At 40.7% G+C, this 16,213-nt stretch overlaps 2 protein-coding genes across 2 annotated transcripts in view; both read right to left on the bottom strand.

Annotated features, from left to right (window-relative positions):
• Positions 1-16,213, bottom strand: part of LOC118336472 — a 744,338-nt gene that overhangs the window by 94,712 nt on the left and 633,413 nt on the right. The window lies entirely within an intron of this gene.
• The window catches only part of LOC118336553 (atrial natriuretic peptide receptor 1-like), a gene marked incomplete in the record, with an annotated part of 74,392 nt that overhangs the window by 50,981 nt on the left and 7,198 nt on the right, over positions 1-16,213 (bottom strand).

The following is a 16,213-nucleotide window of genomic DNA, read 5'->3' as shown; positions in this document are numbered from 1 at the left end:
AAAAAAACCCCCAAAAAGGGAAAAAAAAAAAAAAAAAAGTTTTTAAAAAAAAAAAATTTTTTCCTTTTCCCCCCAAGGGGGGAACCCCCCACTTTCCAAAAAAAAAAAAAAAATTAGAAAAAAAAAAAAAAAAGCGCCAGAATTTTTTTTCTAGGGGGGGACCGAAAAAAAAACCCTTTTTTCCTTTTTTAAAAACCCTTTTTTTAAAAAAAAACTTTTTTTTTTTCCCCTGGCTTTTAAAAAAACTTTTTTTTTTTTTTAAACTTTTTTAAAAAAAATTTTGGGGGGGACATCTCGGACGTTGTTTGGCCTTTATGTTAATTGTTGTTTTCCTGCCTGCATGATTGCGCAGTATTAACCATCTGGAAGGTGAGGACCAACAACAATTAAAAAGGCGATGAAGTTAAAGTTGGATTAATATCACTGGTGAAAGGTAGAAAAAGGGAGATAATCCACAAAGCAGCCCAACAACAAACCACCTCCACCCTGTCTGAAAGATACAGTCTTGTTCCTTATTCCCTCCACGTCTAAGAAAAAAATGTTAATCGAAAGCAGCAACTCCTTAAAATTTAAGAATCAACAGCCAACTAATGTGCCACAAATACAAAAAAAAAGCTTTACTTTACATGTTTCCATTATGATGTAACTGAAAGCTTTTCAGTAATAAATGTTTCTGCCACAAGATGTTAAAGGATTAAAACATTTTATTTCTCTCTCTGCAGTCTTACCGAAGGGTTTAACCTCTTAACCATGTATGTAAAATTACCTAAAAATGCATAAAAACAACATTTACCAAAGTAAATTAAAAGCTGTCTTCAACCATTTGCAGACATGCATTGGTTTTGGTCTCATTTAAAAAGATCTAAAAAAATTGAATCTATGTGCTCATGTTGATGGACAATAAATCTTAATGGAGTGTATATATTGGACCTTTTGCAAGAACAGAACTGTTTTTGTTACAATGAGGCTTCTTGGGTGAGTTGGCTCAATTTTATGATTGATTGCTTGCTTGCTAGTTTGAGGCACCGATTGTGCCTGCTGTTGTGATTGTATCCAAAAAGCGTTTGACCAATAAATAGACGAGATTCTAAGCTTTCCAATGATGTATGGTATTGGTATGGTACTAAATCCAACATGGCGGTATGTCAACGGCCCAGATAAGAGAAGGTTAAACAACACATCTACTCGTACATCCGGATGCCTTCGTGGCACTCATCATCCAACTACTCGTCTTCCTCCTGTTGCATTTTTGCATTTATTTATTTATTTTTTGTTTACCTCACAATTGTATTTACATATAGTACTTGAGTAAATTTACTGAACCCATTTGTGCCTGCAACTGAAATTTTGATTTCCAATGAGAAGTGAGTTTTTCTTACCACACAGTATTCAGTCTTTGGGCAGATGGGACTTCTGTTTTCTCATAAAATGGATGAAAATGCCAGAATAAGCAACAAAATGTGAGAGATTTGTATTATTTCCAGTACACACATGTGATGGGTTGTTGAAATTGGCTGTATCTCAGAAACTAGAAGGAGCACAATCAAGTATTCTATCTATGCATTCATAAGAAGTTGAATATTAAATATGCAGTAAGAAAAACTGACTTCGAATGTTGATAAAAGTGGGATTTTTCATGGAATCCAAAAATGTAAAGAGATTTTAGAGCCAGACGGAATCAGAACCAGCGTTAAGGCATTTTTCCTAATCACACTGAATATAGTCTTTGGATGAAAATGGTTTAGTGTTGTGAGATTCAACCAAATATATACAAAAAGGTGCTTTGAATCCTTTTAAAGCAGACCGACACTCTTACAGCGAGGCCGAGCGCCATTACAGAGACAAAGACATCAAGAAGCTGCCAACTCTAGACTCAAACCCCAACCCAGAACAGCGGGAAGAGCGTTATCGAAATGTCATATCTACCATCAGACTTCAATATAAAGATCCAATTAGGAGGGAGCGTTGTTTCCTCTGCTGCGAGCTGAGTCCTCAGTGTGTTTGTGATTAGATGTTGTCGATTGGAAGCATGGCGAGGAGAGAAAAAAGCAATCAATAACGCGGCGGTGAGCAGCCAAGGCCGCCTGGAGTGACTCAGACGGCTCGAGGCGAGACGAGCCGCCTCCACCGCCGCTGATCACTGACTCATCTGTCAGAGGGGACAGGGGGAGGATCAGTTGGATTTATTATTGACGAGTGTGTGTGTGTGAGAGAGCATCAGCTGTTCTGTGGTTACACTGAGAAACATCCATTAAACCTCTGAGCGAAGGAGTCTTCAGATACTTTGTATCAAGACTCAGACAGAATCAATACGATATTGATAGAAATTATTGGTAAAAAGACACCACGAGGCTTTCAGGTTACACCCCAGTTACTCTGCAGCTTTTTTCACTCCACATTTTATCATTTTTCTCGGATTAAAAACAGCCTCTGTGCTCTGATTGGAATATTTTACCGTCAATTTTTAATAAATTATACCAAAAAATTTAATTATTTTAACATTTCTTTCACTTCCTCCCTCAATGTCACTGCAAATAAACGCCTAAAAGCATCACATGCATTTCAATGTTTTAGAAAAGCTGCCTTAAAACTCCCCCAGAAGAGAGCGAGTGGAATCCTGGAGGGGCTGATTAGTAACTGTTTGTGTTTTAACAGACAGCGCTCTCAGTTTCTCAGATGCTCAGAGTTTCTTGGGCCTCTTCCCCACATCTGAGTCTCAGGAAGTCTCCCGAGGCGTGATGACATTCCTCCGGCCTGCCGTTCCTGTCCCACCGCCTCTATTGTTTCAGGCTTTAATAACCTTTGAGCAGGAAGTGAGCGGTGAAACCACAGAAACCACACCGGGCTAAAAGCTTTCTTCCGATTGATACTGAGCTCAGAAATCCCTCCCTGCCGCCGCAGAGACGAGTTTACAGTCTGCTGAAACTGGACCGCTGCTCTTTAAATGCTCCTCTGTCTCTGTGTGTGTGTGTGTGTGTGTGTGTTTTATTCCCCTTTACCTGCACTAAAAATACCAATCTAAAAATACTCACTCTGCACTTTCTGATCCCTCCATCAAACATTCTTAAATGTCATTCATTTATCTACTTAGGGTTGATTCACATTTATATTGCACATATCCACAACAAACAGCCGACTTCTGTCCACCACAGTTTGTGAGATTAAAGGTTAAACGTCAGAGAAAAGTCACTCTTGCTGCTGTCTGAGTGGTGACTCAGCGTTTGGGCTCTGAATAAATGAGAATAAATGATAATAAATTATAATAAATGAATGCTTCTCAGTACAAATCTAATCTCACTTTCACCAACAAGCAATACGAACTGAACAATATCAGAACGAGGTATCAGCAGATTCTTTTTTTATAATGAAAAGTGATCTCATAATTATGAGATAATAAGTCGTTAATTCACAAAAACGGAGCTGAATATTAGTTTTAGTGAATGCAGCCGGTCTCCATAGTACATAATGTCAAACCATTCCTCTATTTACCGTCTTGGAGTCATCCGACAGGCCAATATTTTTTTCCAATAAAAACTTAAACTTTTCCTAACTATGGCCTAGAAGGTACTAAAATAAAACAGATTTTCTGAGCATTTACACTGATACACTGATCAATATTATTTATCATGTGACAGGATGAGTCATTAGACAGCTTGCTGTGTCAGGCTGACTCGGTGCCAAAGGTCAGAGTGCAGACACGACCCTGAAATCAGGAAGAGACAGAAACTCCTGCAGGAGGAGCCTCGAAACACGGCGGACCACGCCTGACCTCTGACCCCTGCACACTTCCTGAGTTTTGCAGATGTGTTGAGATGAAAGGAGAGCAGCTTTCACTCTTCCACATACAGTACGGCAGCTCAGAAGATGAAAGGATTCTGTTTTTCTCTGATCAGAGCGGCACAGGATGGAACCTGAACGCCACACTCTTTAATATCATCCACAAAGTGCAGAGAAAGCTTAAAGACTTTTGAATAACAGAACTTTGCATCCACACTCTCCACTCTCATAGATCAGCGTGTCTCCGACTGCAGTTTCTCTCATTAATCCTGAGATCTTCACATCCAGCGTGTCATTTAAAAATTTTAAAAGAATTAAGCCGTAACATAGCTGCCATCCTTCATACTTCAGGGGTGAAAGAGAAGAAAAGCAAAGGTCATGCAGGAAATAGGACATGAGGAAAAAGTAATTATCTTCTTAATCTCCTTTTTGTACCTTGTTCCTCTTCACTCCTTCATCTCAGTGACTCTGTCTAAGGTCTTAATGCTGTGCTTAAGCCTGGAAGGTGTCTTGATGTTTGGTTTCCTCACAGCCAGAAATTCTGTACAAAGGATAATAACTTGCTCTCCTTTTCAGTACATAAAGAAAACAGGACTGTAAAGAGAGTCATTTAAATAAAAATAAATAAATCAACTCAATCTGGGATGCTATGAATGTGTGATGGGATTTCCACAAGCAAAATCTAATTCAGTTTCACACTGACAACAGTCTTTATAGCAGGGCTGTCGACTGAAATTCTACCTATTCCCCAACCAATCCATCGATGGTGGTCAATGTGTTTTACTTCTATGTTAACTAAATCTATCTAAGAGTGCTTCCCTACCTGCTAGCTGCTGGGTGCTAATCAGAAGTTACACATCCTTGCCAAGAAGAAACTGTAAATTACACATTTCTTTCACAGTCAGAGCAGAGTTGCACTGAAGCACCAAACATTGTCCCTCCAGACAGCAACCAGACCAACAGATCCTTGTTTCTGTTAGCGTTTAACAGTCTGCTGTTCACTTATAAAGATTACAATCATTACATTTACATCATATGTGCAATGACGGTGGCAGTCTATTGATTACTATAGATTTTTTAGGCTGGTGAAACAAATCTACCTGATGCTAATTTTGTTCTCTGATCAGAATCATTTAAAATATGCTTTAACACATTTAAATGCTACTCCGAGTGGATCTGGGGTCTGGAGTCTGCACACAGCGACCACAGAGGACACGCTCATGGCTGCCGCTCGCCAAAGTAAAGGTCATGAGAATTATCACCACCTCTGACCTTTTATACTCCTCTACTTGTGTGTTGTCTGCTTGATAGAAATGCCTTCAGTTCAAAGGTCTAATGAGATGCCTGTGATCTTTCAGGGCTCACTGTACGCCCTCCACCCATGTTGGGTTCATTCAGTAGCTGTTTGCATTGATTTGAAGATGAAAAAAAAAATTCCCAGTATCATTAAAGCCATTCAGTGAAATGTCAGATGTTTCCTTCTGAAGACTATTGATTCAAAATTTTCCAGAAGGTTCACACACACACACACACACACACACACCATCAAGAAAACCACCGCCAATTAAATTAAATGTATTTGTACTGGCCAACAGCAGTCGACTGGAGGCTGAACTGGGGAATTAGTGATAAAAAGCATAAATGTGAAGGAGAGTGTAAAGGTGTGCTCACACTGCGTACTCAGTCAGTGGAGGGACGTAGATTCGCTCTGTAGGCGGTATGACCTGAGGGGAAGATAAACAACTTGAGCAAAAAACGTGCAAGTATAACTTATTAAGCTGTTTCACTCAATTCATCAGCGTTCAAGGACAAGAGAACAGAACAGAACAGGAATATCAGGAGCCTTGAGGTGCAGTAGGATGGCGACCTCTTCCTCACCAAACCACTGAGTAAAACCTGCAGTTACTGATTTTTTGGCCACTTGAGGGCAGCACTAAGATATGAGGTGTAGCAAAAAGTACGGTGGCTGAGAGGTATAATGAACTGCAAAAGCCGGATGTAAAAGTCACAACATAAGAGAGGGGAGCAACAACGGATGTGCACAGTGAAACGTAGAAGACTATTATTACCGGTGAGCTGACGCCTGCTGCCGACATGGGGAAGAGGAAAGTTCGTATGAGAGCATTACATCTTTTAACTTCCACAAACCGGGAAATCAAACAAGCAAATCTATTGGTTTCATTTTCAGAAAGAAACTTTGACTGTAAGCGGTTGTTACAGGTGTAGAAATATCCTTCCTTGTCCACATGGTCGCTCAATCGGAATCGAATCTTCTGTTCCAGTGAAAGGCTTTACTCCACCTCTGCAGGAGGTTAGGACCTGCATCCAGTCATTGTGTTTGCAGGAATTTCTATAGGACGAACTCAGTCAATAATGGGCTGTTTACAAAACAGGAAGTGGTGATGATGCTCCCCTGCTGGATTAAAGCCATTAGTGGTAGTTAGATACACATAAATGCATATTTCACAGCCAGTGGTGCTCACTTTGTTCTCACAGCTAGATGCCACTAAATATACACACGACCTGTGTGTATATTTAGTGGCATCTAGCTTTAATAAGGAGTGTTTGTCTTTTTTGTGTGTCTTTATTATGTGGCTCCATACATGCCTAACACAGATAATTGGGTCTGATTGATAATCCCACACTGGCTCCTGCTTCATATCAGGTTCCTTCTCCGGCTCTTTAATTAGAAACTTGTGTGAGAGAAATACAAAGGCTGTCAGCTTCCTGAGTCTTTCAATCAGACCTTCTATCGTCGGCTCCTCTTCTTCCTCGGCCTAATCAGAGAACAGTGAAGTCGACAGAGAAGAGACGGCCCACTGAGCTGGATCGCAGCGCCGCCAGTGTCACCCCACCTCAACATCATTATCAGACTGTAGCTAATCATTAAAGCTGAGACGAACTACACACACAAATAAATGTACAGTATATCACCTCCCAGTGATTACACACTTTTATCAAGTAAAATACACTTTCTTCCTCTTCAGTGTAGACATACAGTACATGTTTAGGCTGACAGCTGAAATGTTTCATTCATTGGCTGATGAACAGGAAATCAATTCAATATGATTATCAGACTGACATTTCATTTTCACTCCATTGTTCAGCAGTCATGGATTATCACACATTTCTCCAGACAGTGGTAGAGAGCAACAAAACCCCCAAACCACTTTCTTCAGATGAGAACAAATGTGTACGGGTATTAAGGAGTGTTTTCCATCCATTCAGGTCCAAATCTTGTCTTATTGTCCTGGTTCTGGTTCTGTACTCTTACCCCTACCTGCCCTGTGTTTCATTCTCTTTTGCTGTGACACCTGAATATCTAGAGCAGCACTCTAATAACTAATAATTAAGAGTAGACACCACAATGGTACAAACAAGTACTGTAGAGGTGTGATTTATAACAAAACAAATATATTAAATACCAAAAATGTCACGTTAAGTGGTGTTTCAAAGCAAAAGTATCAGATTGTACATTTGCTTTTTGTAAGTGTGTAGATTTTTGATGGTTCTCCAACACAAAAAAAGCATTTATGGGGAAGTTGGTCATTCAAAATACTATGTTAATGTTATATTCTATGTACTCTGGACAGTACAATAAGCCACTGTAGTCATGGAAAAGAACTGTGATATACCATCAAACCAGAATCTTAAATGATCATACGTTCAGATATTAAACTCCGGAAACATGTTGTATCTTATAAAAAGGACTAAGAGAAAGCGGTAGGAAGATACTGAGAACTGGAAGCCAGTGAGACAGACGCAGACTTGGGGGCAGGACTTCAGCTCTCTCTCCATTATGAACAGTTTGGAGGTTCACACCTTCAGGATCTCACCTTCAGGAGGCTTCACCTCCTGCCGATGGAGCTGCTATTGCTACATTTAGAGCAAAAAGCGTGAAGACACTGAGAGGAAGAAGAGAGACACACAGATGAGGAAGAGAAGTACTCTTCTTCCTCCGTGTTTGGTTTCCTCTCAGCTGATTCTCCCTCACTCACAGCTCAGTTTGGACAATAACCACCACAACGAACGAAGAAGAGGGGCGAAAACTTCCCTTTCTGACCTGTTCTGTGGGAATAGTTTTTGCTCAGTGGACAAAATGTTTGTGCGCTCTGCTTCCTCTTCAATCCACAGCGTTAAGGCTTAAAATGACCTAAAGTCATGTTTTTGTGACAGGAAACCTCTTGCTGTCACGTGACTAATGAATGTTTTTAGAAGCAAATGAGTGCCTCAGGGTGGATTGTTAGGCTTACAAACCGGGAATCCACGATGATATAGGCATATATCATCGTGGATTGATGATGATGGCGCTTGAATTATACCGCTAGGCTTGATGCTGTGTCACCCAGCGCGAACCAAAGATTATAGTTAACTAAAACTAAACTAAAACTAAAAACAAACTCTTCTTAGCGACTATTAGGGAGCAGCACTATTAATATCATAAATGTGAGACGACTGGCTTTACCTAACAACTACTAGTCAAACATTAAAATCTTTAGTCGGGCGCAGCCTGAGTCCTCAGAGTCTGCAGCTGAACTTCATACACATCGTGTGTTAAACCACAGAAATCTACCTAATATGGACATATGTGCTAAGCAGGGTTGTTGAGTTTCAGTTCATTAAAAGTGGTCACTAGAGATTCAACAAGGCAGCATGCAGGTGTCATTATGTAATGTCTTAACATTCCTTTTCTTTATTTGGTCATGTTATGAAACGTTAATGTAATGAAATCTGCAAGCGTGTTGAATTATGTCTGAGATTGAAAAAGGGCTAGAGGTCACCACCGATATTTTCCTCAGGTTTATGGTAATCCTACAATAATTCCTCGGTCACAGTCTCTCGTGGCGTATGGTTATTATACAGCCGTGCTCTCAGAGCCGTGTTGTGGGATGCTGTAAAGGCCCAGAGGGATGAGCTGCACATAAAGAGAAGCAGATGAGGTTTGGAGGACTCGTAACACAGGTTGGTCAGAAGTGGCGGCGGCTCAATACGTCGGTCACATGTTGCACATTCGCTGAGCTGTACAGTCCATTTGGCTTCTCGCCCGGGGCAGGGTTTGCTTCTCGGGGGAGGTAATTGGCTGAGGCTGAGGCTGTGGGGGACAGAAAATGAAGTCGCACTGTGAGCTCTGACACAACAGCGTGTTGTCATCTGCTTTAGGCTCCCTTCAGAGGGCCCTCCTGCTGAGGCTGATCAGGACCCACCAGAACAGCTCTCCGTCTCTGGCCTCATTTTCACTTCAGCTCACACACTGTCAGTCCGGCCCCGTCACAGAGAGGTGAAACAGGACTTCTTCACTTTCAGTTTTCAAAACTCAAACTACAAATCTTTTTAAAATCTGTCACAAATTGCAGAATAAAAAGAAGAGAATGTGTTTAATTAGCATATAAATCATTATCTTTTCATTACCTTTGAATGGGAGCGTTTTCTGATCTGATGAAGTCAGGACGTTGACGCCTTCTGTTACATATGAATCACAAAGTAATTTTTCTGATCTGCTTCACCTGTTGTTGACGTTAGCTTGGTTTAGATACAAAAACTACTATATTCATTATTAAGGGAAATATAGTGGTCATGGTAAAAAAGATACCATTGGTAAAGTGTAATTGAACCTCTAAATTCCCAGCAAATTTAAAAAATGCAGCATAAAGAATCAAATGGGAGGCGTTTGCCATGTGGCTGTGTAATGTGTGACGTGAGAGGTAACACCGGCCACAGTGACCGACTGACCACCATTCACAATCACAGGTGTTGGTAGTCAGAGCTAACCAGCCTTGAACAACTGCTGTCAGACTCTCTGTGTCCAATTTGGCTAGGAAGTTTTTCCTCTAACTGTAACATTAATTTAGCCACAGCACAGGCTAAAATACGATTAAGAATTTCCAGGACAACATAGATTTTTTTTTCCAGGATATTTGGTAATTTTAATACATTTCCAGGTGTTTTCATGACATGAACTAGTCTCTACACTTTCAGGTTTTCAGATTTTCCAGGATGCGAGGGGGAACCCTGCTTTTTCTCCTAGAAAGTGCTCTTTCAGTTGTAAAGTTATATATTTTCTGGTTACTAACTGCTAACAGAATGCCAGCTCGAGGAACCGGCGCTCCTGTGATTGGAGCTGCAATATGGCCAAGTGCAATATGCAAATTGCAGAAGCTACAAGGTAAATTATGTGACAAACAGCTTTATAATGTACTGAAGTGCTGCAGAGATGCCCTGACCTATATGTCCCCTTTGAAGTCCATCACTGCATTTGCAAAAAAATTACAGTTACTAATGTTGAGTGAAACCTAATGCTAATGCTAAATGCCCGTGGCTAATGAACCAGAAACTAAAACACATGCACAAGCCGTGTTTAGACTGTATTACCTGCCAGTGTGAGATAATTGTAAATCCATAAGTGCACTGCAGTGGGACAGCAGGTCGGACACAGCCTGACAGTTTATCAAAGAGATTTATTCGTGCGTATCTGCAGCCTCCAGGCCTCTGCAACAGCTGGGAGGCTGCTGGGAGCTTGACTCATGTAAAATACATACATACATATCTGATCATGGCTTCACTCCAAAGTGCTTCACTTTTCTTTTGCATAACAGAGGCAATTCTACATATATATATACATATAAATTGAAGGTCTTTTTAGATGGTTCTATAGCCAGAAATGGAATATAATGTTCATAAGTTTGTTGTATAATTAAGTGTATAATCACCAGAGGTGGCAAAAGTACAGATACTTGTGTAAGATAAAGGTAAAAGTACTCATTCAAATTCTTTAAGTATAAAATCACTCTCTCGGTTTCTCTGAAGGACGTTTCTACCAACTATTTCTGTGCAAAGCTCACAAGTCTCACGAGTCTCTGGTCTGTTTCATCTTGCTATGTCTTTTACGTGTGATATGCACCAGTCCTGATGTTGGGAAATAAAAATAGCCTTTTGTTAACTTGAATGGGAATTAATGATTTCATTTGATTGATTTGATTTCAAATCTTCTGAGACTTTAAAATTGTTTTCGAACTGAATGGATCAAATTCTGATAGTGAAACGAGTCATTTCGGGGGTTGTTGTTGCTTGAAATGGATCCACCGTTTTACAGCCTCTTCTTTCACAATGTGACTCTATGGGGGAAAAAGTCTTTCTGGGCCAGTGTGCATCACGTGATGGACGTCATTGCTGTAATTACACGGTTTGGCCACTGTGTCAAATTGGCTTCAAAGCCTGGCGCTCCTTCTGGGGGACTGGTTGACATTTGCTGCTAATTGGTGTGTGGCCTCTTTAATGAGTCAGTGTTTCCAGTCGCAATATACTTAAAGTATGGTTGAGATAATTCTTTATTTTTATTTTACTCGATTTTTCAGTATTTGGGTGCTTGCAAATTAAATAGTTGAAACAGTTGAAAATATTTAATCATTAACCTTTTCTTTTTTTTAACAATTTTTGATTCAAGTTTTTCTAGAGAAGAAAATTAAATTATCATTGTTATTATTATTTCAAAACTTACTGAAGACAGCCTTGAAATTATGAGTTTACTCAACAGTGTAGGTGCACTGAGATGTGAGATCATCCAGTTTGAACCCACTAAACTTTTATGCTGATGTTTTCAGCTCTCAGTCCGGTTTGATATCACTGTTCTCTCTGCCGCCCTCTTGTCTCTCTTCCTGGATGAAACCACCCGTCTTCTCCCGGCTCCTTGGCTCTGAGATTCCAGGGTATTAATCTTTAACTACTGCCAGATGGACAGGAACAGCAGCAAGGAAGAGGAAAAGAGGGCTGAAGCACGGCCTTGTGGGTAGATTTGTTCAGGATGATTGAATGCCCGCTTCGCCGCCACGACGACAGGAGATGAGGCGGTGACATCACCCCGCTCCTGTGCAGGGAGCCAGGAGCCGCAGGAAGACGATGTCACGGAGAGTGTGATGTCAGCACATGTTTGAGCTGCGATTATTATCCCGAACTTAATTTAAGTAGTTCATAGGACTGTAGAATTGGGTATCAAAATTCTTCGATCTTTGATCAGATACTAACACACGGCGATCTTCTTGCTGAGGTTCTCTGATGTGTGCCGGACGGAGAGGCTCTGAGCCTGGCAAACTTTTAACCCGTCTTCTCCTCAAAGTGTTTTTAATGTGTTCAGCACAGTAGCTCACCTCGCCCTCTACCAGACTGATTGACAGCATGTTGGAGAGACTGCTAGTTGTTGAAGCTGTTAGCGAAGTGTGCATGCAATTTAGACCGTCATGCATCAAAAATATTCTCGGTGGTTAACTGTTGACCCTACCGTCAACTACCGTTGTCCCTAATCATGTCTTAACACAGTGGAATTAAACTGTAAAAGAAAGGGATGTGCCAGTCTGTCGGAGTGACGTCACCCAGAACTGTTTACAAGCCTTGATTTTGGCGTTACGTCCGTCGCCATGGCAGTTTGTCAGAGTCAGCGAAGGTAAGGTTTCAACTCGTCCGTTAGCAGGAAACAATGGCAGCTCGCCTGGTCACACAGGAGCTGGTATTCCAGATAAACAGTAAAATGTGTTTGTGAACAGATTTGAGGAGAGAAACAGTCAACCAACAGAATCTGGATCCATATCGTATCAGCACTGTTTGACAGTTTGATCTGAGTTTGGTGTGTTAAGCTGGACGGACTCACTGAGAATGAGCTGTCAATCACAAGGTAGCCCCGCCCTAAAGCATACCATCAGGGACCATCAGTTACTAAATGAACATCATGCTGTATGGGAGAAAGATGGAGCCACAAACAGGTGACGAGATGGAGAAGCAGGTAATTACATTCAGAGTGCTGATTGCTACTCCTCACAACAGCTTTGTGTGCAGGTCTGTATGTGTTCACAACAGCAGAGAGAGATCTACACAGTGTACATTATACTCTGAATTAAGGGATCAGAATGAGTATTAGAGGAAAGAAAGTGCATCCTTAGAGTTACATCCACCATGGATCTTTGTATAAAATAAATAATTTTCCTCTTTTCATCAGTAAAAGGTTAAAATATTTTCCTTTCATTATTAGATTCTGCTGTAATTTACAGACGGTCTTGGTGCCAGGCTGCTGTGTGACTCGCCGCTCTAGTTTAGTTTTCTTGGCTTGATGTCCCTTAATGGTTTCATTTTCTCCACCCTCCGTGTGCCGTCTGAGATCTTACGCAGTACAATGTTTTAACATGAAAGCCTTCCCTTTATCTTGATTATCACTTTGTCGGCTCTTTGACAGCATGTGACGTAATCAAGGCACAAAACACACACTGATGGTTTGGTAAATCCACAATTACCTCTGATGATTAGTCCAGAGGGTGTTTGCGGTGCTCGCTCTCTTTGTTCCCGCTGTGATTTAGCGCCTCTATCAGCGCTCTTGCACAAAGTGTCCTTATCAGCGAATATTGATTAGCCGTATTCTTCGTTTGCTGCCACGATCAGCGCAGATTACAGCTACTGAGGGGGGGTAAGTGTAATGACATCTGTTCAGTGACTATTGAGAATAGGTTTACAGTCTAACTACAGCATCTGTGCAGTTTATGGTGCCTTTAAATGGCTGCCTTTAAACTGTCACACTCTTAATTCGCCACTTTGCATCTTTACACTACACGACTCTGGCTGCCGATATCTACTTGAAATAATCAGGTTTTCCTTCCTCCAGATTTCTTCAAATATCTCAAACATTACTGCCATCTTATAGCAAAAAGCTTGTTTCAACCAGATCCTTTTCACACGATACAGTATTTTAATGTTATAATAAAAGCGTTACTGATCCAATTTTCAACCACAACCCCCAGATTGACTTATGTCCTGGTGCCACAATATTGATGTAGCATGAAATTCAATCAGTCAGAGGAGTTTTGTGGAGAAACATAGTTTTTAAAGACAAAATGCACAAAACGTCGGGCAGGAAACACGCTCTGAAGATGCTCTGCTTCTGAAACGATTAAAGACCACGGAGCCGAATGTCATCGCAGACACAACGTCATAAGGCCACGCGGGGCTGTGGTTGTGTAACCGCTTATTTATCCGGTTCACAGTTTGTGTCCTTGAGCATGATACCGAAGCCCAAAGCTGCTGATGCTGTGCCTTCAGTGTGTGAATGTGTGTGAATGTGACATGTAGTGTAAAGTGCTTTCAGTGATCAGAAGACAAGAAAGGTGCTATGTAAGTGCAGTCCATTTACCACTCACTCTTATGTCACTGGAACGAGTGTACAGTCCCAAAACGTTGCACAAATAAGTTAGAAGAGAACCAAAGCATCTGACAGCGACTCTCTACAGTGAACACTGTGTCTGAGAGTACCCACTATCTGTACCTTCAACAGCTGGTTGCTGGATAACAAACTTGTTTAAAAACGGTTGCGGGGCTGGAAACTGAACCTGCATTACGTAACATCAGTCACAGGGACGCATGGTGGCTGAAATGAGTCACGGTTGGCATCAAGTCGGCTCCTGGAAAAAGAAAGCACCTAGTGTGAAGAACCTGAGAGAGCTGTGTAACAGTTCTGGGATTGTTCTGTTTGTTCTCAGAAGATTTATTGAGATTAAAAGCAGGTTGAAGAAGCACTTAAAGGGGGTCTATTATGTTTGCACTCCTGCCTGTGATATATATAATGTTACAGTGTTAAACAAGGCCAAATCCCAAAATAATAACTTCTAGATGACTTACAAAGTCAATATTTTGAGAAAGTTTCTCGTTATAATGAACTGAGAAACTGTCGAGCGTGGTCGCAATGCTGGTGAGGTACTGTGTGACTGTGTCTCAGTGTAAACACGACTAGCTTAACGCTAAGAAAACAGATTAAAACTAGGAACACAGCAGTGAAAAATGTCCTCGTTAAAAAGGATTTAAAAAAAGCCAAAAGAATCCGGGTTAGGATTGTGCTGAATCAAGGTACTAGCACCTTTTTCAGGCACTGTCTGTCTGGTCAATAATTTATCCCCACTGCATAAAAAATGAATCTATATGTCACTTAAAATCCTCTCCCTTCTGTGTTGGAGGAGGATTGGTTGGTGTTCACATCCTGCAACCTCTCAGTTAACACACACTGATGCCAGGAAATGTACTCAAATACATTAATGTACATTATTGGAGCTGCATCAGATGTTCCTGACTGGCTCAAACTATCTGGATCTGAACCAACATGAGCACTGGGCCAGTGATGGATAGATTTCTGCTGCGCCGGGGCCAACACATTATACAGCGTTTTAGCAGATAAACCCCGAGAGGCTGCCAAGCTGCTGGCTTTGTGTTGGTGTGGAAGGAAAGCAGACGTACTGTATGGCAGAGGGTGGACTGACATAATGAAAGAATAAACACTGAAAGCACTGAGCATAGAGTAAAGCTAGAGTAAGTAAGCTTCTAGGATATTTTCAACATCGAACATATTTAGGGGATAAAAGCTAGGTTTGTCCCTGCTAGCGATGAGGTAAGTTCTTAAATGTGTAGACATTAAAGCCAAATTATAGCTCTCTTACATGTACGTGTTACTTTTTACTGTTGAGGGCTCCACAAGTAATCAAAATATTATTGAAATACAGTAAAGTGTAACATCCCAAATCACAGAGGCTGTAGTGTTTGGATAAAAGGTAAAACCTGTGACAGAACAGCTTTATAATGAAATACACAACCCCAAAAAATGTCACATCATCTGGATAAAATATGTCACAGGGGTCATCAGTTTCCTCAGTGACAGAAAAGGGGTTCCTTAAGGAGAAAGGATGGAAACCAGTGAGGCAACTAGAGACCAGGGAATAAAGATGGTTTCTCATAACTATGACACTTTAAAAACCACGTTTTAGAAAGTTTTATAGTGTTTTATAGTGTTTTCTCGTAAAGCAAAGCCTCGTAGTAGAAGTATAACACAGTAACTGAGAATGTGTGGAGTAATATTTGCTTACATAAAATGATAGCCCCTTATAACTACCACAGATGTTTAGTTGTTCATTTAGTTAAAATGCTTGCAAATGGATTCATTAAGAGGGTAAGAGGGTCCACTGAGACTGCGGATACACACAGCCCAGATGTTCATGGTCCTCTTACACTGTATGTCGCGGTCCTGTCCATGTTTGTACGTATGCACTGAAACCATTTCCTGACAATTACAGCTGACTGATGAAGGCACAAAAGTCTGGAACCTGAACTTCCTTATACCCACAGTTTAGTATTAAGTACCAAGATTTACTGAGACAATGTGTCTGAACTTATGACCAGACATTGAGATACTAATATGGCTAAAAAGTACTAATATTTATACTATAATAAAAACATTATATATCTTAAGTAAAGAGTTGGACCATCAACAATTCACAGTACTGGGTTGACAATATGATTATGTAACATTTAGGAAGATCTATTGTGAGAAATACAAGATAATATTCATAGATATTATAATATTTTCTATATTAGAAGAGTGTGGACTTGAAGACAATTCTCTCCAAAAAGCAAAGGTGGA

This window comes from Morone saxatilis, unplaced genomic scaffold (assembly GCF_004916995.1).
Source record: "Morone saxatilis isolate NCDOM2014 unplaced genomic scaffold, NCSU_SB_2.0 Contig24, whole genome shotgun sequence".
In the NCBI taxonomy this organism is placed as follows: domain Eukaryota; kingdom Metazoa; phylum Chordata; class Actinopteri; family Moronidae; genus Morone; species Morone saxatilis.
This window is presented reverse-complemented; position numbering and strand designations above follow the sequence as displayed.